Here is a 26,591-nt window from a genome sequence, read left to right on the forward strand (position 1 = left end):
TTTTGTCGGCGCGGGTATGGTCAGCAGCGGCATTGCATAGCTTACGCTACACCAGCCTCACGCATTGCGTGTATACGGGAGGACCCAGCAGTCTGAGCTGCTGTTCGGCCCGCTTCGCTCGCCCGCTCGGTCGCCCCAAGCTTCACCAAGCAGGAGAGACGGAAGGTGAGGAGTGTATACTTCCCCCGGTGTAAACACCCACGTGAATATGGAGCGCCAGCTGCGTGTTTGTAAATGAGTTCATTAGGGAGCGGGCACAACGGCGCTGGGGATCGGAGAGTGCGGATGAAGTTGTAAAGGAGCTCGCAAGCTGTGTGTGTCGGGGAGCGCCGATTTGGTGTGTCCATTGGCGCGGCGTCGCAACAGATGTGTTGCCTTGCTCAGCAACGATTGCCAGTCAATTACAACGTAAATCAAAATCACCAACATCTGTGATCGTTGGTTAACTTCTTTTCAAATGGAATTCAGTTGATTTCAGTTGGTTGTGTGGGCCATTTTTGGCGGGTATCTGCGTATCTTTTTTTTTTTTTTTACGCCTTGCTGCTCAGGCCTTTTTATGTTGTATACCCAAAGGAAACACTCCAGTGATAAAGCAGGCATTATTCGCCATAAGCATCTTCATTCTTCTGTTTACAACCCCCCCCCCCCCCTCACTTCCCCCCATAGAAAAAAAATACTAGTGTACGGCAGCCATCAATAGGCTATTGTTTTGTCGCTCAGTTTATTCTGTGCGGTAATTTGAGTGCCGGAAAGTAATATTTTGATGGCCTGTTACGAGGCATGAAGTTGAAAGTTGATCGGAATCGATTGGTGGCCGCGAATGCGTGGGCGGCGCAAAAACGTATCCGGACGGAGGAGACCGTTAGTTCGCGTTTAAAGCGGGTAGCGCGCTGCGGCGGTTCAGTCAGCGCTCGCTCTCGTTCGACGCCGCGTGCCTTTGCTTGACGACTCCGTGCTTGACTTGATTCTTCCGATGAAGACGTGATGGAAGCGACGGTCCCTTCAGCGAGTGGGCTGACACAATCCAATACCAGCGTCAGCGCAAAACGCTCAAGGCAACGTTACGACCAACTGAACCCCCCGATGCGTCGCATCACTCAGGGTTCCCTCGCGGGAAGATGGGCGTAATTTTATCGCAATAAAAGCGAAGCGCGTTTCGGATATATCTCTCATTTGGTACCTGACTGCGGTTTCTCTGGTACATACACGAAGCATCATCGCACGCAGCAGAAAAACTTGGTTTTCGCACCCTTCTTGAGACAGCACACTCGGCAGCACTTATGAGCTCGTGTATTCCAGACAGGACACCTCTCTTCCCCTAATTGTCTTGCTTCCTATACTAGAGGTCCCAGGCGCATACAATGTGTAAACCCTGGCCTCAGGCACTTTTTTTTTTTCATCAGGGGCTCCGACCAGCGAAAAAAAAAAGGGTGTGCTGCAGGGGGTAGAGAAGATGAAAAAATCAAGCTTGTGTCCATCGGTAATGATTTGGCGCGTTTACGTATAGGTGCCTTTCACGGAGTCTTTAGAGCCGTCTGTGTCTGGAAAGGCGTCAATAAGCGGGGCTGCCTTACTCGCTGTGAGCGTGAGGAGAAGACGCACGCGATAAAACGCATGTTCATTTTCTTTAACTGCTATGACTGCACATGCACGGAGAATTTGTGGTGCTTTTAACGAAAAAGTCTGCCGAAACTGCACCTGAGAACGACGGCAATTCCCCTCGTGCTACTTTTCTCTTGCCATGAGGAACTACAGCCCTATAGTATAGAGGGGCTATCGTGCTACTCGCTCCTCATAAAGGTGAGGAGTGACACAGACGTCGGGCCCCGGCTTTTAAGCGAAGCTTATTAAAGACGATAGCGTTTCTTGGGCTACTTAAACACGAAAATTTTGGCCCGTCTGTATGTTTGCCTGTCTGTTCCTCGATTCAACCACCCGGCCAAAAGATAAACGAATTCTGGAACACACACACACACACACACACACACACACACACACACACACACACACACACACACACACACACACACATATATATATATATATATATATATATATATATATATATATATATATATATATATATATATATATATATGTATATATATATATATATATATATATATATATATATGTATATATATATTCATATAACCTTTGCAAACCATTAACTCTGGAACCACATGTCAACATTGTTGAGCAGAAAAGGAAACATTAGGCATATCTGAGGCAAAGCATCAATACATAACTGGTACTAGGCAGTGTTCTTTTAATTGAAAATAGACGTGCGCTTCATTTACCCTAGCAAATACAAAACACGCGTTGAAAACAATTTTTTGACCCACAAAATACAGAAAGCTCGCGCCCAAGCCTATTGGCCGCGAGCTCGACATGTAGGTGGCGACAGCGGCGCGCTGCAAGTGTGGATGTTCCGCTGAGCGGCCCGTAAGAATGCACACTGTGGGCGCGCTTCGTGCCCTTTTCTCGCCGTATGTGCGCACGAAAGGTGCAAACAAAAGTGGTATGCTGTAGTTCGGTTCCTCAACGTTCAATGTATAGCATGGAAGCGGCAGTCAGTTTTCATTATTACGCCCAAAAAAAGCGACGACTCATCGGGAATCTCAGAATGGCCGTAATTGTGACAATGAACTTGTACGCTGTGGCTCGTAGCAAGCTCGATCTTCCCAGACGATGGCTTTGAGCCTTCAATAAACGCATAAATAGAAACAAATCAGGAAGCCTCGATCTCTGAAATTCAGTTTACAACGGCAATCTCAATCGCTTTCACTGGTAGCATGACGCATTCTTGCATTTGTGGGATGCTCTGAAATGGTAACACTACTTAACTGCCCCAAAATTCTTTCTGAGAGCTTACGATATTTTTTGTGTGTTCAAAAGGCAATACAAAATTGCTGAATTTTGATCAGCGCAGAGATAAAAATGTAGCCGCTCTAACGGGTATTTTAAATGAAATTTTAGCGACTCTGAAGGAAGGTATACGATGAATAACGGTTTCGGATCCCTTATTTACGGCTTTCGTCGCAAGTGAACTTACGAATTGAATTGTCAACGCACGCAGTACAATCCACATCTCATGTTTAGCTAGGTTTTCGCAAAGTGACAAGCAGGTTTACAGTGTGCGAACCAAGCTTCTGGGACCTCACAGTGAGCACAAATTTTCTGTTACGGCTGCTCTGTTGACCATTTACGTTCATTTTAAAATTTAACTGGTGCCTGCAACAGCGAGATGTGTTTGCATTCTTGCGTTTAAGGTCGCTTACGAACCCTAAAGATGGCAATAAATGAAGTTGCGCTGTTGCAGATGTAGTAAAACATTTCCTTTTTATTTCTCGTTGCAAATCAGCGCAGCGGGTTCCCGGTAACTACTTTGTTTTGTAAACTGAATATCGCCTTTGTCTTGGCATTTAATTCTTGAGGATTGGTTAAAAAATGAAATTCTGTGCATTTCGTTTTTTTTTTCGGGAAGGGGGAGGGGGGGGGGGGGGTCCTGCCAACGTTGCAAGAGCAGCGAGAAGAGAACCCATGTAACAACGAGCGCGAAAAGCCAAACTATGGTTATCAGTATTACTTACAATCGAAACTACACTAGCGTCGTGTTCTGTAGCGGTGAAAAAGCACTACACGTATTTTCAAAACTGATTAACCCCCTTTGTTCCGAGATTGTCCAGGAATTGTGGGGCGCCTTTTTCAAAATTGTATTGAAAGCAAGCATTGTGGGAAAAAAATAAAAAAAAAACAGCGAGTCATGGCACACACCTCCCACACATGTGGGCAACAACGTGCATTATATATTACGCGTTTTCTCCTCTTTCTTTAAACTTAGGTCCACGTTAAGAGGTTAAGACGTGACCAAATTAGGCATTTGGTTACGCTGAGTGAGACACGTTTCTGGACAAGGGGATTCATGTCGGATTTGAAAATGATATATATGAAAATGACACACGAAATGCCACATGACTGACGCAAACTCACAACTGCTTAATTTTACCGAAAAATTCCCCAATACTCTTGCGCATACATAGAAACGTATTTAAAATAACACGTAAAATTAGCAACTCGATACAGTTGAATAAATGTTTATTCCTCCTCCTGAGTATAACCAGAGACCAGAGTCTCTGGTATAACCAACGACTGTCCAAAAATGGTATTTATTTTAGAAAAGGTACGGAAAGGACACAGTCACATGTGCACAGGCGCTTGCGGGTGTAATTAAATACGTGGCCGGTAATGTATGGGCGATAGCGCACAGGTAGTGTGCAGTGTAAATGTTTTTGTTTGTTTCTTCTTTCTATAAGGACACAGCGCAATTTTACAAGGGTGTGGAATTTGCACGCGTATGCACAGGTCTTGTCGCTTCTTACCCGTTTCGCGTACTAAACTTTTATCCTTTAAATAATCACCACGCCACCTTCAAAAAGCACCCTTCGACGTTCCCGAAACGGCAGACGACTGCACTCAACAATAAGAACAGTGCAATGTGTGGAAGCAATGTTTATAACATGTTTCATACTCAAGCGGTGACCAGGGCGAAGATGTTTCGAGGAATTAAACCAGCGCATTAACCCGCAACGGCCGCTGATTATTGCGTTTCTAGAGGAAATGCGCACGCAGAGCTAACTATGTCATTGCTTACTGCCAAACGAGCACATATATTGGTTGTTCTGTCGTGTGCAGCACGCGTCTTGCGCCGCACGCAACGTGAAAAAGCAGACGACGCGAGAGCGCCATCCACACTAGGAGCGGTTCGTCCCGCCGCCGCCAGGGGCCGACTGTGTTCGCGCTCGGGGCGAATAGTTCATACCACAAGCTACGTGCAGCAATGTGGAGGCTACACTGTTGTCAACAGTCCGCCCTCTCAGGGCGCCTAACTCACCGCGAAGGAAGCGACAAAAGGCGCCGGGGCCTTGCGGTTCCACCTGCCGAGAGGGAGGTGTTGATTGATTGATTGTGGGGTTTAACGCGCCGACGCAACGCAGGCGATGAGGCGCGCCGTAGTGGAGGGCTCCGGATTAATTTTGACCACCTGGGGATCTTTAACGTGCGCCGAAATCTCGTACACACGGGCGTTTTTGCTTTTCGCCTCCATCAGAAAAGCGGCCACCGTGGCCGGGAATCGAACCCGCGACCTCGTGCTCAGCAGCGCAACGCCTTAGCCACTGAGCCACCGCGGCGGGTGAGAGGGAGATGTCCTTTCAGGGCCCCCTTCATGGTGCGTTAGGCACCCTCAGTGGGCGTACTGTTGACAACAATGTAGCCTCCACAGTGCTGCAAGTAGCTCGTGGTATGAACTATAGTCTACGTGGCGGTACCTCCTAGTCCAACAGTAAAGAAAGCAGTGGAACGCAGGAAAATTGACTTGGGCAAACCTCTATTGTGGTCATCGTGGCAGTAGCGAGGCGGGAGGGGAAGAGAAGAGAGGCATTTACGGGGTAGGGGCGGCAGAAGACTATCGCCTTGCGACGATATTTGCAGCGACATACGCGGCCAATTTTTCCTCCAGGTACAAACCCAGGAAACGCCTGTCAGTGTCCGTGTGACCTTCAAGCTCAGCCAAGATCAAACAGGTGCCTCGCGAGGCTGGGCGGAGTGAAAGCGTCTAATCGCTCGTTCGTTTTCAAGGTGAGGAGAGGGTGCAGAGGGGAGTACGGGGAGTGAGTGAAAGGCTTTTATTAACACGAGGAGGGCCCAGCGGCCAGAAGAGGGGGGGGGGGGGGGAGAAGAGGAGGGGAGAGGTGGTCTGGAGGCGATGTTCACTTGAATATCCTGGAGAGGAATATACAGTTCCTGAATGTACAGGTAGGGGGGGGGGGGTAGACCCCGGCTAAACTACCTTTTCGAGGCCACTCTCGAGAGTAAAGCGCTCAAGGGCAGCGAAGAAATCGGGGTCGCTGAGAGTCGTGGGGGGTATCTCGCTTGGATTGGGCAGGGCATTCAGCAGGATGGGGGGGAAGGATTGGTACGCAGAGAAGTGCCGAATAAGGTGGGTCAGATTGGCTACTGTAGCGTGTTGCATGATGGGAAGTAGGGCGGAGGTTCGCCCGTCGGGTTATGCCATTTGCGTGTGATGGGGGGGGGGGGTCAGTGCAGCGTTCGCGCGAACTTTGTTTATGAAAACTTCTGCAGCACGAGTTAGTGATTGGACTTTATGCAGGAAAACTGCAGGAGTAGCAGAAGCAAGGCGCTTGTGCCTAGCCTGGCGAGCGTGATCCAGCTGTTGCCTGAGGGAGAGCGGGGGAGCAGGGCCGCCAGCCGGTGGAGGAGTTACTTGAAGACTCTCCTGCGCTGCGTCATGTGCAGCCTGGTTGCTGGAACCTTGACCCATTAGTCTCGTTATCCATGCAACACGTACAGAGGTACCGTTGCGAGCAAGCAGACTAATCATATGTTGAATCTTATGAACCAGAGGGTGATCGGAGAACGATTTCCGGAGCTCACGTAGCGCCATTTGGGAGTCAGTCAGGAACCGAATGCGGGGTGGTAATGGGACAGAACGTTGTGGGCATGATGGGCCTGCGGACGGGATAGCAGAGGACCCTGGCTAGCTTCGCTAGAGACGTTGAGCGCCAATGTGGGCTCTATGGGCCCTTAGCGGGTTCAGGTGGGATACAGGGTGTGTCCCCACGCCCGGAAATGACCCATCCAAAATGCCCCAGAGAGGTTCGCGGCCTCCACAAGGGAGACGCCGCGACGGATGCGACTCACCGACAAAGGCGACGACAGGCTCCAAAGGGCCAGGGCGAACCAGGAAATTTATTGGCCGAGTGGTACAGCGCATATATTATCGCCCCGACAGGACTAAGAACTACACTATATCAACGCGCGCCTCAAGCGGGCCGCGACGGCTGAGGCGACACGGGGGTTGCCGGCGAGGTTGGACTAGCCTACCTCGCGCGTCCGATTGGGGTCTGGGGCCCCGGTCCGGACGGGTGGCGGCGAGGGTGCGGACGAGCCGCGATCCCCCGCGTTCATCTCCATCTCCTTTCCGTGCGCCCGAGCCAAGGGCAAGAGAGAGATGCGCAACGCGCGCGCCGCGGTTATAAAGGTGCGGGGGAGAGGAGGTAGTTTCCCCGGTGAGGAGGAGAGACAGCGGCGGCGGGACAGTTGGTGCCCGCCGGCGCGTCGGCCCGCGAGGCGAAGTCACATGCGGCAGCGCGCTCGTTTGAAGGTCGCCCTCGCGGGAGGAGGAAAAGGGGATACAAGGGATCCCCACAACGTCTCGCAGTACAAGTAGTCGAGAACTGCAATGATGGCATGTAGCTCAGCGTCTATTACAGAGGTACTGGATGCTTGTCGAATGCGAGCGCCGTCTAAATTAGGTAAATCTGGACATCGCCAAGCCAGTCCAGCAGGCCAGCAGGCACGCTCGCATCTGTGTAAACGTCTTGTTCATCAGTGAGTTTAGCCGCCGGAGAGCAGGAAACAGCATGATGGCGAAATCTGGAGCGGGATCTTGGGATGTTTATGCGTTGCAGATTGTCAACCCCTAAGGGGCGTTCCCATGGGGGAGAGGGATGCTGCGGTGGGGCTGGGGGGGGGGGGGGGGGTGCTGAGCGCTATTTGCGAGTCCCAAGTTATAAGAGCCGCCCCCTGCCGGGTCAATGAGCGGCGATCTTCGTGCAGTTGTTGAGTTTCCTCGAGGAGCAGTTCGAGTTGGGGTACTGGGGCTGATTGATTCAGGGCTTCCGTGCGAATATGGCGCAGAAGTCCGGTAATGGTGCGAAGAGCAGCGCTATAAAGAACGTGAAGATGTTTCATATGCGCGTTGGTGAGTTTATAGACAGGAGCGCCATACGTAAGTCGACTCATCGCCACTGTTCGAGTGAGGGTAAGGCAGGCTGACTGGCATGCTCCGCCGCACTTGTTCGACATACGCCAAATAAGACACAGCATCGGTTTCCAGTTGCGCTTCAGCTGGCTGATTAAACAGTTAGCGCTATTTCTGCTGGCCAACGGGGCACCTAAAATACGAATTTGCCCACTTTTACAGGAAATCGGCGTGTCACCGAGGTAGATGACCTTACGCATATCCAGTGGGAGCTGATGGCGACCATGAACAACGAGAAAGTGTGTCTTTTCATGGGCAAGCTCAAGGCCCAGAGTCGGAAGGATATCACCGAGGCTGAGGCACCTTGAGCTTCGTCCAGCATGTGATCCGGATCGGAAAAGTCAGCGGCTTCTACCCAAACCATGACATCATCGGCGTATATAGCAAAGCGAGCGTCAGAGTCCCGTTCGAGCGTACGAGCAACGCGGGCCATTGCTAGGTTGAAAAGTACGGGCCCGAGGATAGTGCTCTGGGGCACGCCCCTGTCCAAGTAGTAGGTCCTGGGGCTCCATCCCAAGTACGTGCTGCTAAGACGAATGGGACGGTTCTTAAGAAAATTACGTACCCAGTTTTGGGCCCTCTGACTAGGGAATGCGTGAGCTAACTCCTCGAGAATAGCAGCCTGACTAAAGCGATCGAATGCTTTGCGCATGTCAATTGAAAGGACGTAGTCAGGGTTACCCGCCCGGGATGTGCGATTAAAGACTCGGCGTAGCAGCCAAAGACAGTCATGGGTACTCAGATTTGGGCGAGGAGGAGGAGGAGGAATAAACGTCCCTATAAAGCAGTTCGCCTTGGGGAAGAGTCCTTATTCCAGGACCCCTTGAGACCGTCCGGCTTCTTGAGCCCTCTTCACCAGCCAAAGCTGGTCATCAGGGTCCGAGCTGGTCAGTGCTCTCTCCCAGTGCTCAGGGGAGGGGAAGGGCAGGGGGTGTAGGTTGGGGTTCTTCTCGCAGCCCCACACAATGTGGTAAAGCGTGCCCGGAGCCTCACAGAAGCGGCATTCCGAGGAGTAGAGGGTGGGGGCCAGAATGTGGGCTCTAGGCGAAAGCCCGTCTGCGCCAAATGGAACCATGGTGAGTCGTACTTGAGATGATACTGAAGGTGAATATTAATAACACGTTCTATGAGTTTACAAAGAACTGGGGTTAGGGAGATCGGTAGGAGATTAGAGATATTAGTGGAATCTTTGTTGGGTGTTGGTATCGGAGAGAGAGAGAGAGAGAGAGAGAGAGAGAGAGAGAGAGAGAGAGAGAGAGAGAGAGAGAGAGAGAGAGAGAGATAGAGAGAGAGAGAGAGAGAGAGAGAGAGAGAGAGAGAGAGAGAGAGAGAGAGAGAGAGAGAGAGAGAGAGAGAGAGAGAGAGAGAGAGAGAGAGAGAGACATTAATCACAGTTGAAGTGAGCATATTTGTGGTCGGGATCTTCAGTCCAAGACTCCGTTGGATGAATGAGCGTAAGTTTGAGTTTTTCTGGAACTTCGCCTGTGGCCCAGTGGTCATTAGCAAGGTCCAAGAGTGCGGAAATGGTGGAGTCATCTAGATTTCGGAGGTGTTGCGACGTTATGCCATCATGTTCCAAGGCCGAGCATCGTTTGCCGTGAAAAAGCGTAGCTTGAAGTTCTGCAAGAGTGAAGGGCGAGTCAATTGAGTCGGCGGAGGGAGCTGGGACGGTGTGATTGCTGTTAATGGCGGATGCAGACGGAGGGAGGCGTGAGGGAAGAAAGTCGTGATGAGCTGATGCTTGACCGTTTTTGGCGAATCTTTGAGTGTAAGAGGGGAAAACCGGCAAGATTTTTGTTTTCGTTTGTTAGAAAGGGCCCGCTAAAGGTCCCAGAATTTATATAGCCCTCTTTCCTGCCCTAGCTTGTCGCAGAGCCTGTGCCAGTGCTTAGTTGATAGTCTTCGCTGGTATTCCCGGATCCACTTGTACATGGCGCCGTAGCTTTACAAGGTCTGAATGGCGTTTCCCATTATTGGCCTAACGGGTAGTGAGAGTATGCGCCCGTTCCCACAGGTGGGACATATGAGCGTCGAGGGCTGGTGTTGAGGAGCCGCATTCAATATCTTCAAGCGCACTATCCCGAGCTGCTTGAATGGTATTGACGAGCGTCGAGAGGTTTATCGGACCTGCGAGAACAGCCTGTGCGCGGAAGGCCCCCCAGTCCGTGCGTGTGAGACGGCGCGTGCAAAAGCGTTTACCATGCAATTTAATGAGTATGGAGAAATGATCAACGTGAGCCCCCTACCCCACGTTGTGGATTATGGGGCCCATTCGCGAACCATGCCGTGAGATGCAATGGCGAGATCAGAGGAGGTGTTCGGCTGGAAAAGATAGAGGCCAATGTGGGTAACCAGAGTAGGGTCGTTAAGAAGTTGAGCCCACAATCGCCATCCATGGTTTCCAAGCGAGTTCCCCGGCCATCCGTAGAAGGGTAACCCCAAGTGGTGCTGCGGGCGTTGAAGTCGCCCCCTAGGAGCAGAGGAGTTCGAGGAAACTGTGACACCGGGTGTTGCAGCCAATTATACTGAACGTGCTTTTGAGAACCACTAACAAGGCTGTAGTAACCCGACGCCACAATCAGATCTTTACCGTCCGGGAGCCGAATGTGCATGATGACGACCTCGTGATCCTTAGAACACTGCACAGGAACACTGACACGGCGTCATCCGAGATCTGAACGAACCAGTGCAACTGCTTGTTCAACTGCCAGTGGCTGAGAGGGTAGGCGCTTTTTGATAACGTGAGTAATGAATGGTTCTGTGAACGTAGTGTTTCCGCGAAACGATGGAGAAGCGCGGGTTTCTTGAAGGAAAATAAGAAAATCTAAGATCTGGGCGACACGAGCGGCGAGAACAGGTCCTGCTTGAAAGTAGCTGTGGCAGTTCCACTGTAGAGCTCTTAGTGGTTACTTCGTTTTGCGGTCGTATCGCGTGCTGTAACCTTTCTTGATGGCCGCTCGTCCTTCTCCTCAGCTACACGTGACAGATTTTTAGTAATGTACTGGATCATGACTGCAGTTTGCGGGACGTATTGGTCAGTAAGCACCCGGAGCTTCTCCATGTCGTCGAGACGTTCTCGGAGTTCCTGCTGGAGGTCAGATCGGATAAATTTGAGGAGCTGCATGAATGCTTATGCTTCAGAGGGTGGTTGGGAGGTGGGGGTACGTTCGCGACTCATGCTACGGCTGCGCCGAGAAGAGGCTGCAGCAACCGAATGATCCCGATTGGCCGACTTTTTTGGAGGATCTCTGTTGCAATGGGAAACGCTGGTGTCCCCTGCCGCGCGGCGGCCAGTTCCATTTTGAGCTGTCGGTTCCCCTCGCGCAGCTGTTTCAGCTCTGTGCGCAGGTCGTCGAGCTGTCTTAAAATGTCTTGGTTGACAAGTTCATTTGTGCTGGACGGCGCCGAAACTTCCATTGCTGGGCAAGAAAGCGGTGCTGCCTAATGTGTGCGAGGGCTGGTGCGTCCAACAACACGGTCCGCCCACGTAATGCCTTCCAGGACACGCGAAGTAGTCCGCGGGTCCTCGTTGTTGAAGGCTGGACTCGCGGGCGTCTGGGGTTCATTTGATGAGGGTGCAGTCAGTACACGTTGAGCTGTACCGGAAGTCGAGGGTCCATTGCAGCCGGTGGCGCAAATCTGTGTACTGCAGCAAGTACCAGAGGGAGCGGCGTCGTCTGCGCCGACGCCATCATGGGCACGCAGGGCGGGAAAAGGGCAGCGTTCGCTCGGCTCACCGAGCGCGCCAAGGTGCGCTAGCCCGCGCAGAGGAACGCCACGAGCGATTCCCCCTGTTGCGACGTTGTCATCCGACCGCTGACAACAGCTGCGTCGCCTCCGACATACGTGTGGTAGCGTGGTTTGAAGGGAACGGCCAGCCAATGTTGCAGCCGTGAAGAAGTCCAGAAGCCGTAGGCAAAACGCAACTTGTTTACTTCATAGAGAGAGATGAGCCGAAGCCAAGGAACAGTTGTTGCGTACGAGAAGGCCGAACCGAGCCGGGCTCCGTCGCCTCCGACATACGTGTGGTAGCGTGGTTTAAAGCGAGTGGCAAGCCAATGTTGCAGTAGTCAAGAAGTCCAGAAGCCGTAGGCAAAACGTAACTTGTTTACTTCATAGCGAGAGATGAGCCGAAGCCAAAGAACAATGCCCCGACGGGTGAGGTTACAGTACAGAACTCGAGCAGAGTGACAGCATTGATTCACTGCTCAAACAGGAATGAACTATAGAGCTTGGGGGCGGTGTTATTTATACCCAAAATGCAAACGGTCGAAACAAGCGTTCCCTCTAGATTGTGCACCCGACACGAACGGCACAGACACACACAACACTCTTTCCGGAGTTCGTGAGCACTCGGTAGTAGCGGCGCACGCTGAGTCCGAGAGAGGGGAGAGAGGAGGTGTCTGCTGCGGACGCTTGATCGCGCCGATAGATAGGCGCCAGAGATCCAGGCTTGTCGGAGCTTGCTGCAAGCGTGAGTCACCGACAAAGGGGGCCTGCTTGAAAGGCGCACGTAGTGGAGGCTTCGCCGCATAGCCGAAGAGTATTGAAACAAAGCCCAGCGGCGGGCTCATTCGTAACACCCCGCGTGCCCAGCAGTAGCTGGCTCGAACGCTGGGCCCATGGCGGTGCCAGTAGGCTCAGCAGCAGTGATGCACAAAAGCCATGATAGACGTCCAGTCTCTAATCCAGCGTGGTCGGAAAAAGGCACCAACACGTAGCCGGTAACTTGAGGAATCGTTGATCACTGACAAAGAGCGGTCATTTTAGTAAAAGTCACGGTAAGATGAAGTAACGAGGGAGCCGAAGCGAGACACGTTTGCTGGCATTCGAAGCGGAAGCAGAACCGGGTACGGGGAAAGAGTAAGGGCTCGAGGCCATTGGAAAATTTGCACGTTCACTGCGGGCTCTTGGCTAGAAAACACACAGATAGATAGATAGATAGATAGATAGATAGATAGATAGATAGATAGATAGATAGATAGATAGATAGATAGATAGATAGATAGATAGATAGATAGATAGATAGATGATAAATAGATAGATAGATAGATAGATAGATAGATAGATAGATAGATAGATAGATAGATAGATAGATAGATAGATAGATAGATAGATAGATAGACACACAGATAGATAGATAGATAGATAGATAGATAGATAGATAGATAGATAGATAGATAGATAACTTTATTTCTTGCCCAGGATGGGGTCAGGAGTGGGGTAGGTTGAAAATCCCCTCCCTCCCTCTTCAGCCCCTGCTCCTTGGCGGCGGCCTCGGCCATCCGGACAGCCCAAGACTGAAACTCGGCATGCGATCTGAGCAGTACCGCCTCCCACTCCTCCGGTGTAGTTATGATTCTTCTTGCGTTATCTGTGAGGATGATATCAGGGTAGGCCCAGAGCATGTGTATCAGGTCAGGCCTTCCTGTGCAATTTGTAAATCTGTCGCAGTGTAGTTCTGGATAATAGTGACTGTACAGTATACCGGGTTGGGGTACATCCCTGTCTGTAATAGTCTCCATGCAACTGATTGTCCTTTGTATGACGTTTTTCGTGCCTCTGGATATGTTATCCTCCCCAATCGGTGATGATCTATGATCTTTCTGCAAGGGACCATACGTTCACTGCCGTTTCTCTAGGCTAGGGCTGCTCTGTGGTGCTTCTTACGTTAGATCGGTCGGTTAGTCCTCGAGGGTTGTGAGCGTCCCCATTGCAGGGTAGGGCCCGGCTGTGTGAGCTGGTGCCCATATTATTTTTGCTCTTCTGAGCTTTGCTCCGCTGTATCCATTTTTAGCGCTTCGGCTGATATGCGCCCTGTCGCGAAGTTTCTGACTACCGTCTCGGGGTGACCTATTATATGTCTTGCTTGGGTTAATGCGAACGCCATGGCAATGACAGTTTCTTCTACAGTCTCGGGTTTGCTGGCGTGAACTGAGCTCGAAGTAATCAGGTGGCCGTGCTGGTCAACCGCCATTATTGCCATGGCGGTGTGGTCCCAGTACTCAGCAGCGTCGACGTATACTACGTCGTTGGTCTATTCAAAACATTTGGAGATATAGCTTTGGCTTTTTCCTGTCTGCGCTCTTGGTTATGCATGCACTGTTGGATGTTCCTGGGTAAAGGAGGTATGTGCATATGTGCTCGTGCCTCGGGGGAATGTCAACTTTATTCCCACATTACGAATCATCACCAATGTTTAGGGATCTCAGCACGTATATTCCAGTCTGTCTCTTCGGGTGTCATTCTAATTGGGAGATTTGTTGGGCTTCGATTAGCTCGTCGAGCGCATTGTACACCCCTAACGCCTCGCATTTTTTTTTGTTCAGCGTTGTTATGGGTATGCCTCGATCTTGCTTGTATACTTTTCGAATCATATTGCTGATCTTTGTTCTTTCTTCTGCCTTGAATGAGAGGAATGGCGCTTCGTAGACCATCCTACATAGGACGAAGGCCTGAATCTTTCTGATTAGCATCAAAACATTTCTGCATCAAAAATGTTTGATTAACATCAAGAAAGTTTCTGATTAGATTTGCTTCTTTGATTCCTTGGTGTCTATTGGCGACTCTGGAGATCAATGTTGTCCTTTGAAATACACTTTTTTCCAGTATTCTGATGGCTTCGGTGTTATAACCATTCTCTTGAATCCGTATCCAAGCGCTTTGATGGTCGCCACTATTGGTATGAGCCCGCATTTTGCCTGGAGTTCGATTTGTGGAATTTTATAGGAGTCTTTGATTGTCTTCGTGTTTTCTTGATATAGTAGCAATTATGATTTTTCTGGGATTTTTCTGGGGAGCATATGAGACCCTTGCTTTGACGTAGGTCTCTTCCTTACAATACAAGACACCTTACTTCCTGTAAGGTGTCTTGTATTGCGCCTTCACTGTCGCCAGTTACCCAGAGCGTGAGGTCATCTGCGTAAATGCTATGGTGTAGCCTTCTATTTTTTTAATACTCCCGGCAATCCGATCATTGCAGTATTGAACAGGAAGGAGTAGAGGACAGACCCAGACCCCTGCTGTATGCACCCCCCCCCCCCCCTTTCCTTCCCCCCAGTTCGAGTTCATCCAATTCAGGGGTGCCGATTCTGAGTATTGCCTCTCTGCCAGAGAGAAAATCCCCCACGTAACGGTTAGTCCTAGACCCGCTTCTCAGCATACCGAGATTTTCCAGGGTGGCGCTGTCGCTCCTCAAATTTCGGCTTTACTGCGCACTCAGCGCGTTCACTGTGCAGCCCACTTGCCGTTCGCGACGGCGGCGCCGAGCAGCGTACGTGCGTTTCCCCTGGGCAGGGCTGCCAACTCTAGGGAAATTTCCGTAGATCTAAAGAATTTGTGTTGTCTTTAGGGAAAAAGAGAAATTTGCCAATATCTAGGGAAATTTTTCGCGGCCACGTGGAGAAAGCAACACGACGCTACCACCCTCCCTGCCTCCCTCCGTACCGTCTCTTGTTTGTTTCTTCTTCTCTATTTTAACTCCCCTCTAAACTGCCCCAAAGGTGCAGCACTGTGCCCCGTTAGCGGATACAAAGGGTGGAAGGGGGCGACAGGGCGGGGAGTGTAGAAGGGCGCCCCCTTGTCACATATTACCCAGGTGTGGGGCAGCGAGCAGAATAAAATGGGAATCATGAGCTCAGAAACTTCCATGGCACTACGATCTACGACTAACAAAGCAACACATGGCTCGCGAGCGGCGGTGTTCAAGGAAATCTAAGGTTTGGCGAAATTTCGTCTGGTCGGGTAAAAGGTTCATAGTTAAAAACTTGTGGTCACCGACCAAAGGCTTATCAAAGCGTAAAAAAGACGTTTTGGCTTCCGTACGGAAACCTTCTTGACTGGGCGCGCCTAAATAATCGCCCCAGGCATCTTGCATACGCCGGAGGGAGATTGCCTGCAGTGTGGTTCAGGGTCTTTTCTGTCCTTTGTACAATGTGTTGCGACGGTAATTGGAACACTTAAAAAAAATTGGCCGCGTATCTGCTCCTTTCGTTGCAAATGACGTCAAAAGACGATAGTCTTTATCGGCTTTTGCGAAGTAAATGCCTCCCTTCTCTTTACCGCTAACCTCTCATGTTGTTCCTCTTGCGTCGCGCTCCTCCCAAGGTAAAGACGACAAATGTTTGCTTAAATCATTTTAAATTTTGCGCGTTCCACTGCTACAAACCGGGTGTCTCGATGCGAACGCTGCCGTACGACGAAGACGCGCGTTAATCGAGGCACCGTACTTCAACGTTTATAGAACCGCGTTTCCCTACTCCACGTGCGTTGCAAGCAGAATGTGGAAACTATCTAGTGGAACCTTGCGTAACTGTTTCCGGTTGATTTCTTAAAATGGCGCCAGAAGCTACAGTGGCGCGGGCGACAGCAGGCGACGGCGGAGTGAATTCTTTTTCTGCAGTTGATGAATTATTTAATTTCGCAAAAGTCAAGCATGTTTGAATTTTTATAAAGGAACACTGCAAATATCACTTCTGTATTGATTTGTTGTGTCATATTTGCGTAATGTCTTCTTCTTCTTCAACAATGTTGATAAGTGTGAACACTACACCGGACCAAGACGGGTAGATTTAGCTGTGACTATATAAGACTATTGCGCAGGCATTCTTTTGCTTTGGCCGGGTGGCTGAATCAAGTCACAGACAGACAGACGGACAGACAGACAGACATACAGACAGACCAAAATTTCTGGGTTTAAGTAGCCCAAGAAAGACTATCGTCTTTAAAAAAATTCTTGAGCGAACCGCCGCTCTGTTCGCGCTCAAACTTTACACGAATGTCGCATTTTGTGGTCTATTTTGTATGACACCGGGAACAATGACTGTGCTTACCTGTTTATCCTGAAAATAAATAAAAACGGTTTTCGCCTATGGGAAAATAGCGGCTGATTTGGATGTGCGAGCCCGAAAACCAGGTTTTCTGATCGTCTGCTAGCTCATTTCTAGGTGCATTTTCTGATCGTCTGCTGCACCATTTGGCTCCGTACGTGAATCCCAAACGTGCGTTTCATTCTGCAGGTGGTTCCGTCGTTCCAACATCAACTTGCGCTGGCTCGCGCGTCCAAATCAGCCGCCATTTTCTCATAGGCGAAAATCGTTTTTATTTATTTTCAGCATACACAGGTAAGTACCATCGTTGTACCCGGTATCAAACAAAATAGACCACAAAATGCGACCTTCGTGTAAAGTTTGAGCGCGAACAGAGCGGCGGTTCGTTCAGGAAATTTTTTAAAGTGTTCCAATTACCGTCGCAACACACTGTATAATCAAAGACTCGAGATATCGGCGTAACAGCCATTTCTCCTCTCTGGCGATAAATGTTGTAATGCTGTGTGCGCGCAGCATGGTTGGTTTTCCTTTCTTGGTGATTTCTATATGTTATGTGTGATTTCCTCTATGGCCTTTGTGGTTTGATTAAATAAAATGTTTTAAAATTACAATTTGTACAGCGACATTTTTCACCTTCAGTACAGTTACTTCATTAAATGCTTGCAAACACACTTAAATATGTTGCAAAAGTAAACGTAGAAATCCTTTTGCATGGAACAAGTATATTATCTTACAGAAAACATCCAATAACCGCACTTAGCAATTATCTAAGGAAATATAGGGATTTTTTTTACCCGACCAAGGGAAAAGTGGCTTCGCAGATTGGCAGCCCTGCCTGTGGGGCAATGGTAGATGCGGTAGAGAGAGAGAGGGGAAGAATGTAGAAGAAAGGCAGGAAAGTTAACCTGGCTAGAACCTAGTTTGCTATCCTGCACGTGGGAAAGGGGAAATGGGCAAAAAAGAGAGAGGAAAAAAAGAGGAAAAGTTGGACAAGACACGTATGCCCAGCACTGAGGCACTGACAGTGATTGACACTGGAGGTTCTCAGTCTATAGCCTAGTGTTCAAGTTCGTCGCCCGTAGAAAACGTAATAGTTTCTTAGTCGCCTTCTGAGCGGATGACTGAGAAGGCCAGTGGCACAGAATCTTCTGCTCCGAAAATGGCCGCCGAGAGTCTAAGTTCCTCAGTGCTGATGACAGCTTCTTCCTTGCAGGCGAGTAGCGTGGGCACTCGCATAAAACGTGGCGTATCGTCTCCGATGTGCCGCACGTTTCGCACTCCGCCCTTGCTGCCATTCCTATTAAGTACGAGTAAGCATTTGGGAATGCCACCCCCAGCCAGAGACGGCAAAGAAGAGTTGCGTCAGACCGTGGGAGGCCTAGTGGAAGGGGACGTTGGAGGTGCGGGTCAAAGGCACCAATGCGTGCACATGTGAAATCTTCTGGAGACCATTGGGAGATAGCTGTTTCCCGGGCAAGAATGCGGAGGGCCCTAGCTGCGTCCGTCCTAGACAATAGGATGAGTACAGTTGTCGCTGTTTGATGCGCCAGCCGGGCGGCAGCGTCCGCACTTTCGTTGCCGACAATGCCGCAGTGGCTAGGAATCCACTGTAGGGTGACATCATGACCCGCCTGGGCAGCACGGTCGTACACCATTCTTATTTCTGTCAGGAGCTGTTCGTGAGGTCCCCGGCACAGCGCTGACTGGAGTGACTGAAGTGCAGGCTTCGAATCACAGAAGATAGCCCATCTACGGCACGAACTTTGCTCGATGGTGTGAAGAGCGCTACGGATGGCCGTAAGTTCTGTAGCCGCGGATGTTGTAAGATTGGCTATCTTGAATTTGCTGCACAGTGACAGACGTGATCTTCCAATTCCGGCCCTGCAACAGCTCGCTTTGACGTACATGCACGAGACATACAGTGACCGAACCCATGTATACACTGATGGCTCGGTAACATCGTCGGGTTCTGCTGGAGCTGTTGTTATAGATGCGGTAGTTGCTGCTACAAAAACCGCTGCCTGGAGCCGCTTCGCGAGAACCGAGCTATCGCTCGACAAACTTCGCTTAACCGTGTTCACCCGCGGCAAAATTTATGGCTACAGTTGCACGCACAAATCTTGTACGAGACGCTGGAGAGAAATGAAGTCGCTCATACTTTTCGCCTACATCCTGCGTCACGTCTATGTAGTGTGCTAGCAAGCTTCGCTGGTCCTTCCCCTTCACAGAGTGAAAGGGCTCATCCCCTTCCCAAGTGGGCCATTTCGTGCTTTCGCATTAATATTCCGGTCCCTTTGCCCGGCGGCACGTTGCCATGGCGAACGAAGCCAATCACCCCCAGAAGAAAAATAATGCACACTGAGTGGCGGAAATGTAACTGGGTCTTATGCGTGACAGACCAGACGGGCGACCATTCGCCTACGTTTCAGCGCGTTTCAAGGGAGAAAGGGTGTTTGGCGTGAAGAGTGAAGCTGAAAGGAAGCATACGTGCTGAAGGCATGCGGTGACGCCGTTGCAAGTAGTCTCTTCTGTCGACAAAAGCAACGACGATGAGGGATAGCCTATGGTTCTCAAATCGGGGCCTGCGGACACCAGGTGGTCCGCGAGGGCGTTTCAAGGGTCCGTGAGGCCTTCCCTAAAGCTCTCTCTGCCCCCTTAGTTCATTCCTTCTTTTTGCCAAACCTTGCCGTCAATGCAAGAAAGTGGATTCGCCGCATGACATGGACGTTTATTTTTTCTCCGCGTAGTACTACTAGTACATCTTTCAACATCGGCTTTTTGCACGACACGCCAGCTATGCAAAAAAATCCACACACACAAAAGGCAGCATGTAAGTGTTTGGACGACTTATAACTGCAAGAGGAAGTCGTTTGACAATGCGACATGAATCAGCATAAAAGTAGCCCTCAAAAAGTGAGCATTGAATATGTGTGGAGAACTTTAGCTGCATGTGCTAATCGTTTGACATTATGACACGGATCAATATCGTGGATTATGACGCGGATCAATAGCAAGTTCAAAAGGGACCCCGGTAAGTTCATAGTTGTGCACCACTATGCTATCACTTTTCGGCGCGGTTGCCAGTGAAGCAGTAGTACGAATCCGTAATTATTTTCCTCCTCTGCGTGCGCATACAACAGTACAGAAAGCAGACACACTCTTCGTCATGGAGGAAAGAAATCTAGTGGTGGGGCGCTATTCTGCTGAGCCGGAAGACACGGGTTCGATCCCGGCCGCGGCGGCTGTTTTGCCGATGGAGGGAAAAAACAGAAACGCCCGTGTGTCGAGATTTCAGCGCAGGTCAAAGATACCTAGGTGGTCTAAACTAGTGTCACTGTATAAGGTCTCAGAGTATCGGCACTATTTTCTCCTATTGTTCCGTGCCGCCGCCGCGATCATTGGTCGGCTCGCATCACGAGACATTTGTTTACACTGCGACAGTCCATGGTCACCTCCATTTCGTTGTTTATGCGTTTTCTTCACGCTCAATTGCGGTAGTCTCAGCTCGTCCTCCGTGCTCTGAGACTGCGCGCGACTGACGTCGTTCCGAACGCGAATCAAAGATAACGCGCTTCGCAGCATTTCAGCTGCAGAAGTGTGTCCGAAGATGCCGTGTTGCTGCGCCTTCAGCAGTGTTCTTTACAAATGACCTCGTCAAAGTTAGCGGTGAGGCCGCAGAAGCGGCAATCTGGCAACACTGATAAACACCAAAATGGCCGCCGTTGCTCACTTGCGTGCCTCAGTGACCGTACTCTGTACCTTACCTAGTGACACTATAGTCTAAACTAATCGGCTCCCTTTACTACGGCGCTCTTCATAACCCAGGTGTAGCTTCGGCGCGTTAAAACCTCGAAATTCGAGCTTTTTTTTCAAAGTTTAGGATGACGATGCCATGGCGTATTTTACTGCAAGGGTGAATGCAACTTTTGCCTTCTATAGGGATAGCCCTTTTGTCGTTGGGCTGTTCCAACATCCGCACGATTTGTCCATACAAAGGTGTGAGCTATCTGCGTATATGTGTGTACCACATGCAGTTATGGAAAACCAAAAGGTCCGCAGAGCTTTTCATTATTTAAATCTTGAAAGCGACATAAGTGCCCTTGGCTGCGCGCATGTACACAGCCTGTCAAGCGCCCCAGAACTGTGCGGTGAGTAAATGATTTCGCCCGGAGCGGAGAATGCACAAAGGCAATTTGCATAGAGGGTGTCCCGAACCCGCTTGAGAAACCGAAGTGTCCAAGGTCGCGCCTAGTCGCAGGCCGTTGCGGAGATGAGGCATAACGTTCTTCAGTGGGGCACTGGCGATGTTAGCCTGGAAAGAGCGCCTGGCTTGCTGCGCCAGGTGTGCAAGAGGAAAATGGCGGCATAAAAAATCGAAATAAAAAAAAATAGAGCCCTTAATATATGAGCGATGGTGATGCAGGGCTGCAGAGTTTTATTGCGTAAGACGCGCTCCGTTTGTACTGAAATACAGCATTTCCGAGAACGACAAGGATGGAGAGATGAAAAAATATACTGCTGCATGTATGACGACCACCGAAAATCCTCTGTCGACACTTTGTACACGGAAAAAATTGATCGGACATTCAAGCTGACGATGTTACTGATACCGACTTAATTGACACGGGTGGACATATCTCTGTTATGAGCTCGGAGCTTCGACGCCGCCTTCGAAAGGTGCTCACGCCCGCTACATCACGTGTTGTACGTGTTGCTGATGGAAATACACCCACTTCCATTCTTCTTTGCCGAGGATCGTTCTTTGCTCAGGAGGACAAATAAAAGCGGAAGCGCACAATGGCACTTGTGAGTTACATCTGTCTGGCCCGGCCTTTCTTTTCCTCTAATTTTTTAAAGAAACATAGTTCTTGCGGGAATGAAAGCGTCTGCTGTGGCTTTATGTCGTTCAGGTGATCACGTTTGCCTGACATGTTGTTTTTGGCGCAATCGCATATCCCGCGCAGTGCGGTGAATGAAAATAATAGGACACGCGCTTAACGCAGGGCCGCAATCGGCGAAAGCTTGTCGGGAGCTCGATTCCCCCTTCTCTTTAGGGGAACTGCAAGTAACCATCTCTCAAGGCAACCGCAAATCTACTCCTGGCCACGACCAAGTAAAGTTGCAGGAACTCCGAAACCTTCCGCCGCACGGCCTCGATGCGCTACTACATTTGGCCAACCACTCTTGGGACTCAGGCGAGATACCTGACGGCCTGAGGGTAACGATCATTGATCCGATACCCAAGCCCGGTAAAGATCCTCGGAATCCCCAGAATCTTCGGCCCATAGCTCTAACCCCCGTAATATGCAAACTTATCGAGCGTAGGATTAATTAACAATCGACTCGTCCACCACTTGGAAAGTACAAATTGGTTTCACCCCGCTCTAACTGGTTCCCGCCCCCATCCTGCTACCCACGAAGGCCTTGCTGGACTGCGTCCTTGCCTTAGACATGCACAAGGCATTTGATAATGTCAGCCAGTCACGTATCCTTCAAGAGCTTTCCTTCGCCTTCCACAGCCAAAAGGCCCATGCCTGGATACGCGGCTTTCTTCAGCATCGGCCGATCCGTCTTAACCCTCAAGGACACCAGCCCACAACGTTCTACCTCGATAGAGGAGTCCCACAGGGGTCCATTTTGGCTCCTCTGGCTCCTCTTTAATCTCGCAATGAACCGAGTGGCACGAACTATCGAGCAGGACACTGCCGCCCGATTCGCGCTTTATGCAGACGATATTGTGGTATGAATTACAACTCGAAAGACTAGGCAAACAGAGTTGCAGGCAGCAGTCGTGAGCTTGGAACATACGCTGTCCCAATTCCGGCTACAGCTATCCCCAACCAAGACAGAACTGCTCAGCGTGGATGGTAAGCGTGGCGCAAATAAGGAACAACTTATCTCCCTTCAGGTGGGAGATAAGCTGCTCGAATCCCACAATGGCACCCTTCGACTGCTGGGTGTTCCCGTCAGCAGCTGTAATAGCCCAAAACAGTGGCTAGCCTCACTTAGGAAAACCTGGCGTTCCACCTTACACCTAGTTACCCGGATATCGAATAAGTATGGCGGGGCGCACCGAACAGCTTGCACGATGCTGGCCCGTGCTGTGGCGCATGTGCGCTTCACTTACGGCTTCCCGGTTTATGAATTACGGCATTCAGATGTAAACGCCCTCCACCAAATGGATCGGCACCTCCTCCGTGCGATCAGTGGCCTCCCCGCCTTCACTAGGGTAGACACTCTACACGATGCAGTTCCCCTTCCGCCTCTCGCTAACCTCATCGAAGAGACAAAACTACGCTTCCAATACCATCTGGACCATTCGCCACAAGGAAAAAGACTCCAAAAATGGAACCACTTAAATAGTCAGTCTGAGAGCACCGATTTGCCGACAGCATTCCCTTCGTGGGAACGCCCATCCACCGGAATTCTGCGTCGACGCCAGATCCGCCGGGATAAAAGAAAAGTACGCGAACAATAAGTTCGCACTCTCGCAAATGACAAGACAGGCGACGAAGCTGACATCTACACCGACGCGGCTCTGAATGGAACGACGGCGGCCATTGCCTTGACATCTGCGGACCTGCCGGAATTGAATGTATCCAGGCACATTTCTAACACATACGGCCTCGTAGAAGAGGTAGAACTTCTAGGAATTCTGGGAGCCACGCGGCTAATTTATAACCATTCCGGCCATCTATCCACGAAGAAATTTCGCATTATCACGGATTCCTATGTTGCTGTCCGAGAGTTAAATCGTCCGTTTTCACCGAACAATACGGCAACCAACATCCTTACCTTAAAAGAGACCTACAAATTGAAGGCTTCAAAGTTTGAATTGTTTGGACTCCAGGATACACTAAAGGCGCCGAAGGCAACCGTATGGCACACGACGCTGCCAGGGAGAGGCTACAATCACCTCCCGCGGTGCCCGCCACGCCCGTCCCCCCTCTCCAAGCAGACTGGCCACTCCAGCTTCACCACCTCAGAAAGGAAAGCTGCAAGTGCTTACGGCCAGAAACTCCTGTTGGCATCCTTGCCCCTCTCCTCTCAAGTGCTTCTCGCGTCCGGGGGAAGTATTCGCCAATAAAGTATATGCGAATGCTGCGTACACCCCCCCCCCCCCCCCTTCCCCCCTAAATTTTTTAGGATCCGAATTGCGCCGATGCCCCCACTGTAGTCGTGAAGGCACACCAAATCTTTACCACTTAATTTGGCTTTGCCCATTATTCGACCGTAATCGTCACCAGCTTTTTACCCTAGGTCCCGCGACTGCGACTGAACAGGAACATGTTAGTCGGGTCCGTGACGATCCCACCACACTAGAAGCAATCACCGAGTACGCCCTTGAAAACGGACTCTACAAATTGGTGTAACAGCCTGGTCGACTTCCCCGTTCTGTCTACAACGTGAACTGTCTGCAGCGTGCACTGTTTTTAGTGTGAACCGTATTGTGTTCAGTGTGAACTGTACATTTAAGTGTGAACTGTGCATTTTGGTGCCACTGACTGACTTTGATGTGTTCATTTTGTGATTAGGACCCCAAGACTGCAACCATGTTCGTTGTGCGAGTTGTGACCTTGCCCTTTTCCCCTCATCCTTGCTCCCCCCAGGGCCCCATGGCCTCTCGTATAATAAAGTGTTTCACTCACTGACTTGTCGGGCCCCGAATGAAGGCTGCGGAGGCTGCACGCGGCCCACGTGTTCGCGTCCAATTGTCAAACAAATTGGCGCAAGCGGCGCACGTTTCGCTGCGAGGCTGTGGTCGTGACGTGCCCTGCTCAGTTACTGGAGTTCGTCTAGGCCACCGCAGGGCGGCCGCTATCGAGCGTGCCACAGTTGTACCCCCTTCCTACTGCATGTGTCAAGCGGAAGCTCCTTGATTGCAATTCCGGGCCCACCGTCATGAGAAAGGGTTCATCGCTGGCTTTGTTCACCCGTGCGGGATGTTTTGTAAGCGGCCCAAGCATCGAGACCCAGTCGAACGCTTTTTTCCCCCTTTCTCTTTCCGCGTTTTTTTTCCCCTGCGGATATAGCGACACGGCGGGGGCAAGCTCTGTGGCAAAGCACACGACGAGGGCACGCGCGAGGAACCACCTGAGCCTCGGCAAGCAGTGGACAGGCACCAACTGACGTCAAGTAAGCGCGATTTTCACGCTCTGCTTTCTAAAGCCAGCCAGAAAGGACGAACAACACAAGGAAGGGACGACAACGAAGGAACTCCCTCCCTTCAGTGTTCTTTGTTCCTCACAGACAAATTTTGCAAGCGAGACATCCAATGGCCCTGACAAAAAACAAAAAAAATCCTGCCGACGGGATTGTGTGCGTGGTGAACCCGCTGCACTATATGGTGCCTGTGTACTCGTTAGAGATTCACTCACGTTGCATCTAATTTTGCTTCCTCCAAAATGCACATCCGTGTGGTGATAGCGTGGAAGCCTTTCTGTAATCCCAGAGAGTTTGCTCCTGAGTAACAAAGTGCGCGAGTTATCCTGACAGCACGAAAACACCGCTAAGCGGCTTCGTATCACGCTCACCAGAGGAAGCTTCAGCGCGAGGCTGGACGTCACAAGAAAAATAATCGCAAGAGAAAGCAAAAAAGTTTTGTTTTCGCGAGAATTGCTTGAAGGTTGGGCCAGTACCGGCAAAAGGTTTTACACGAGCCGCAGAAAATGTACAATAAGGAATGCGTTAGCTAGCTGTTTCATGACGACAAGGTAACGAAGATGCGCTTCGTTCTTCTTGGGTCTTGTCAGATAGACGTTGTTTGCGTTTAGCAAGTTAAGAAAAGGTCAATTAGTGACTTCGCTTTCGTGACGTAATAATTGTGCTCTTAGAACTTCACTCTCACGTAATTGTGTTTGCTGAGTAACACGCAAAGGGTGTAAAATGCTTTGATCCTGTTGTGTGGGTTAGTCTACTTTTGGCCATTGCTGTCACTTGCCGCCACCGTAGCTGCCGTGTTCCTTGCATCTTTGCGCCCAGTACTTCCCAGTACTTCCTACTCCTGGCATTGCGCAATTGCGCTCGCTCTTCGGCGGCCACCTTGGCGGCGCGTAAGAGCTTGCGCCGTGATTGGCGTAGCCGCTCTATATTAAAACACCATCGGCTCTACCCACAAATCGGGTGTCCTTGGTCCGTGACGTAGAAAATCCCAACAGAGCACCAGCTCCCTCTGGAATTCCCTTTTCACATGGTGGAAGGGCTCAGAATTTCTTTCGAAGTACGAAAGAAGCCCGTGACGTTGGCTGTGTGTCGAAAGATTCCGGGTGGTGCATGCTAATCTGAACCCCTCATCGCAAGGGCGGCCTCGCATTCTACAGGGTGATCAAAGTTAAGTCGACAGGTTTTTTAAAAAATAGGCGTTTAGATTTACGCGAAGGCCACCTCTACAGTGAGGTTATGCGCCCAGGGGGACACATAATTAGGAGGTAATTATTGATGTAGGAGGCTTAATTGACTAAAATTGATTAATTAACTTTTTAGTGGCTGCAGTAACCAGGCATGTTTGTATTGGAAAGTTAGACGCAATCGTGTTTCTATGCAGTTTCAATCGGCAGAATTTTTCTAGTGCACCCGTAGTCCGAGATATCAAACGGCGAAGTTTAATTGCCGTTCGCATGATTACGCATGCCAGAAGTCAAGACCGGCGCATAGCTCCTCCCTTTTGTTCTTTATTTCGATAGCGGTTCCGAGTACTGCAGATTGCGATAACGCCAGCCAAGAATGAATGGGTGCCAGTTATCACTTTTCCTGTGCCTCCACCACTTTGTCGAACTAAACACCGTACACAGCATGAACGTCACAGAAGGGAGGAGCTTTGCGACGGTGCAGACTGTCTTGCATGCGTAATCATGCGAACGGCAATTAAACTTCGCCGTCTGATATCTCGGACTACGGATGCGCTAGAAGAATTCTGC

The 26,591-nt window shown here is 50.3% G+C and overlaps 1 protein-coding gene across 3 annotated transcripts in view; it reads left to right on the forward strand.

The window, feature by feature from the left end:
- The window catches only part of LOC144170436 (tyrosine-protein phosphatase Lar-like), an 88,592-nt gene continuing 62,001 nt past the window's right edge, over window positions 1-26,591 (forward strand). For 2 of the 3 annotated variants that reach the window (XM_077700232.1, XM_077700249.1), the window contains exons 1-2: window positions 2-165; window positions 24,708-24,810. The gene's annotated coding sequence lies outside the window, so the exon portion shown is untranslated. Of the gene's footprint in view, window positions 166-24,707; window positions 24,811-26,591 lie in introns of all 3 variants that reach the window. The other variant, XM_077700240.1, reaches the window with a different exon arrangement.

Source organism: Haemaphysalis longicornis, unplaced genomic scaffold (genome assembly GCF_048455015.1).
Source record: "Haemaphysalis longicornis isolate Haplotype H1 unplaced genomic scaffold, Haemaphysalis longicornis Haplotype H1 scaffold_1, whole genome shotgun sequence".
Taxonomy (NCBI): domain Eukaryota; kingdom Metazoa; phylum Arthropoda; class Arachnida; order Ixodida; family Ixodidae; genus Haemaphysalis; species Haemaphysalis longicornis.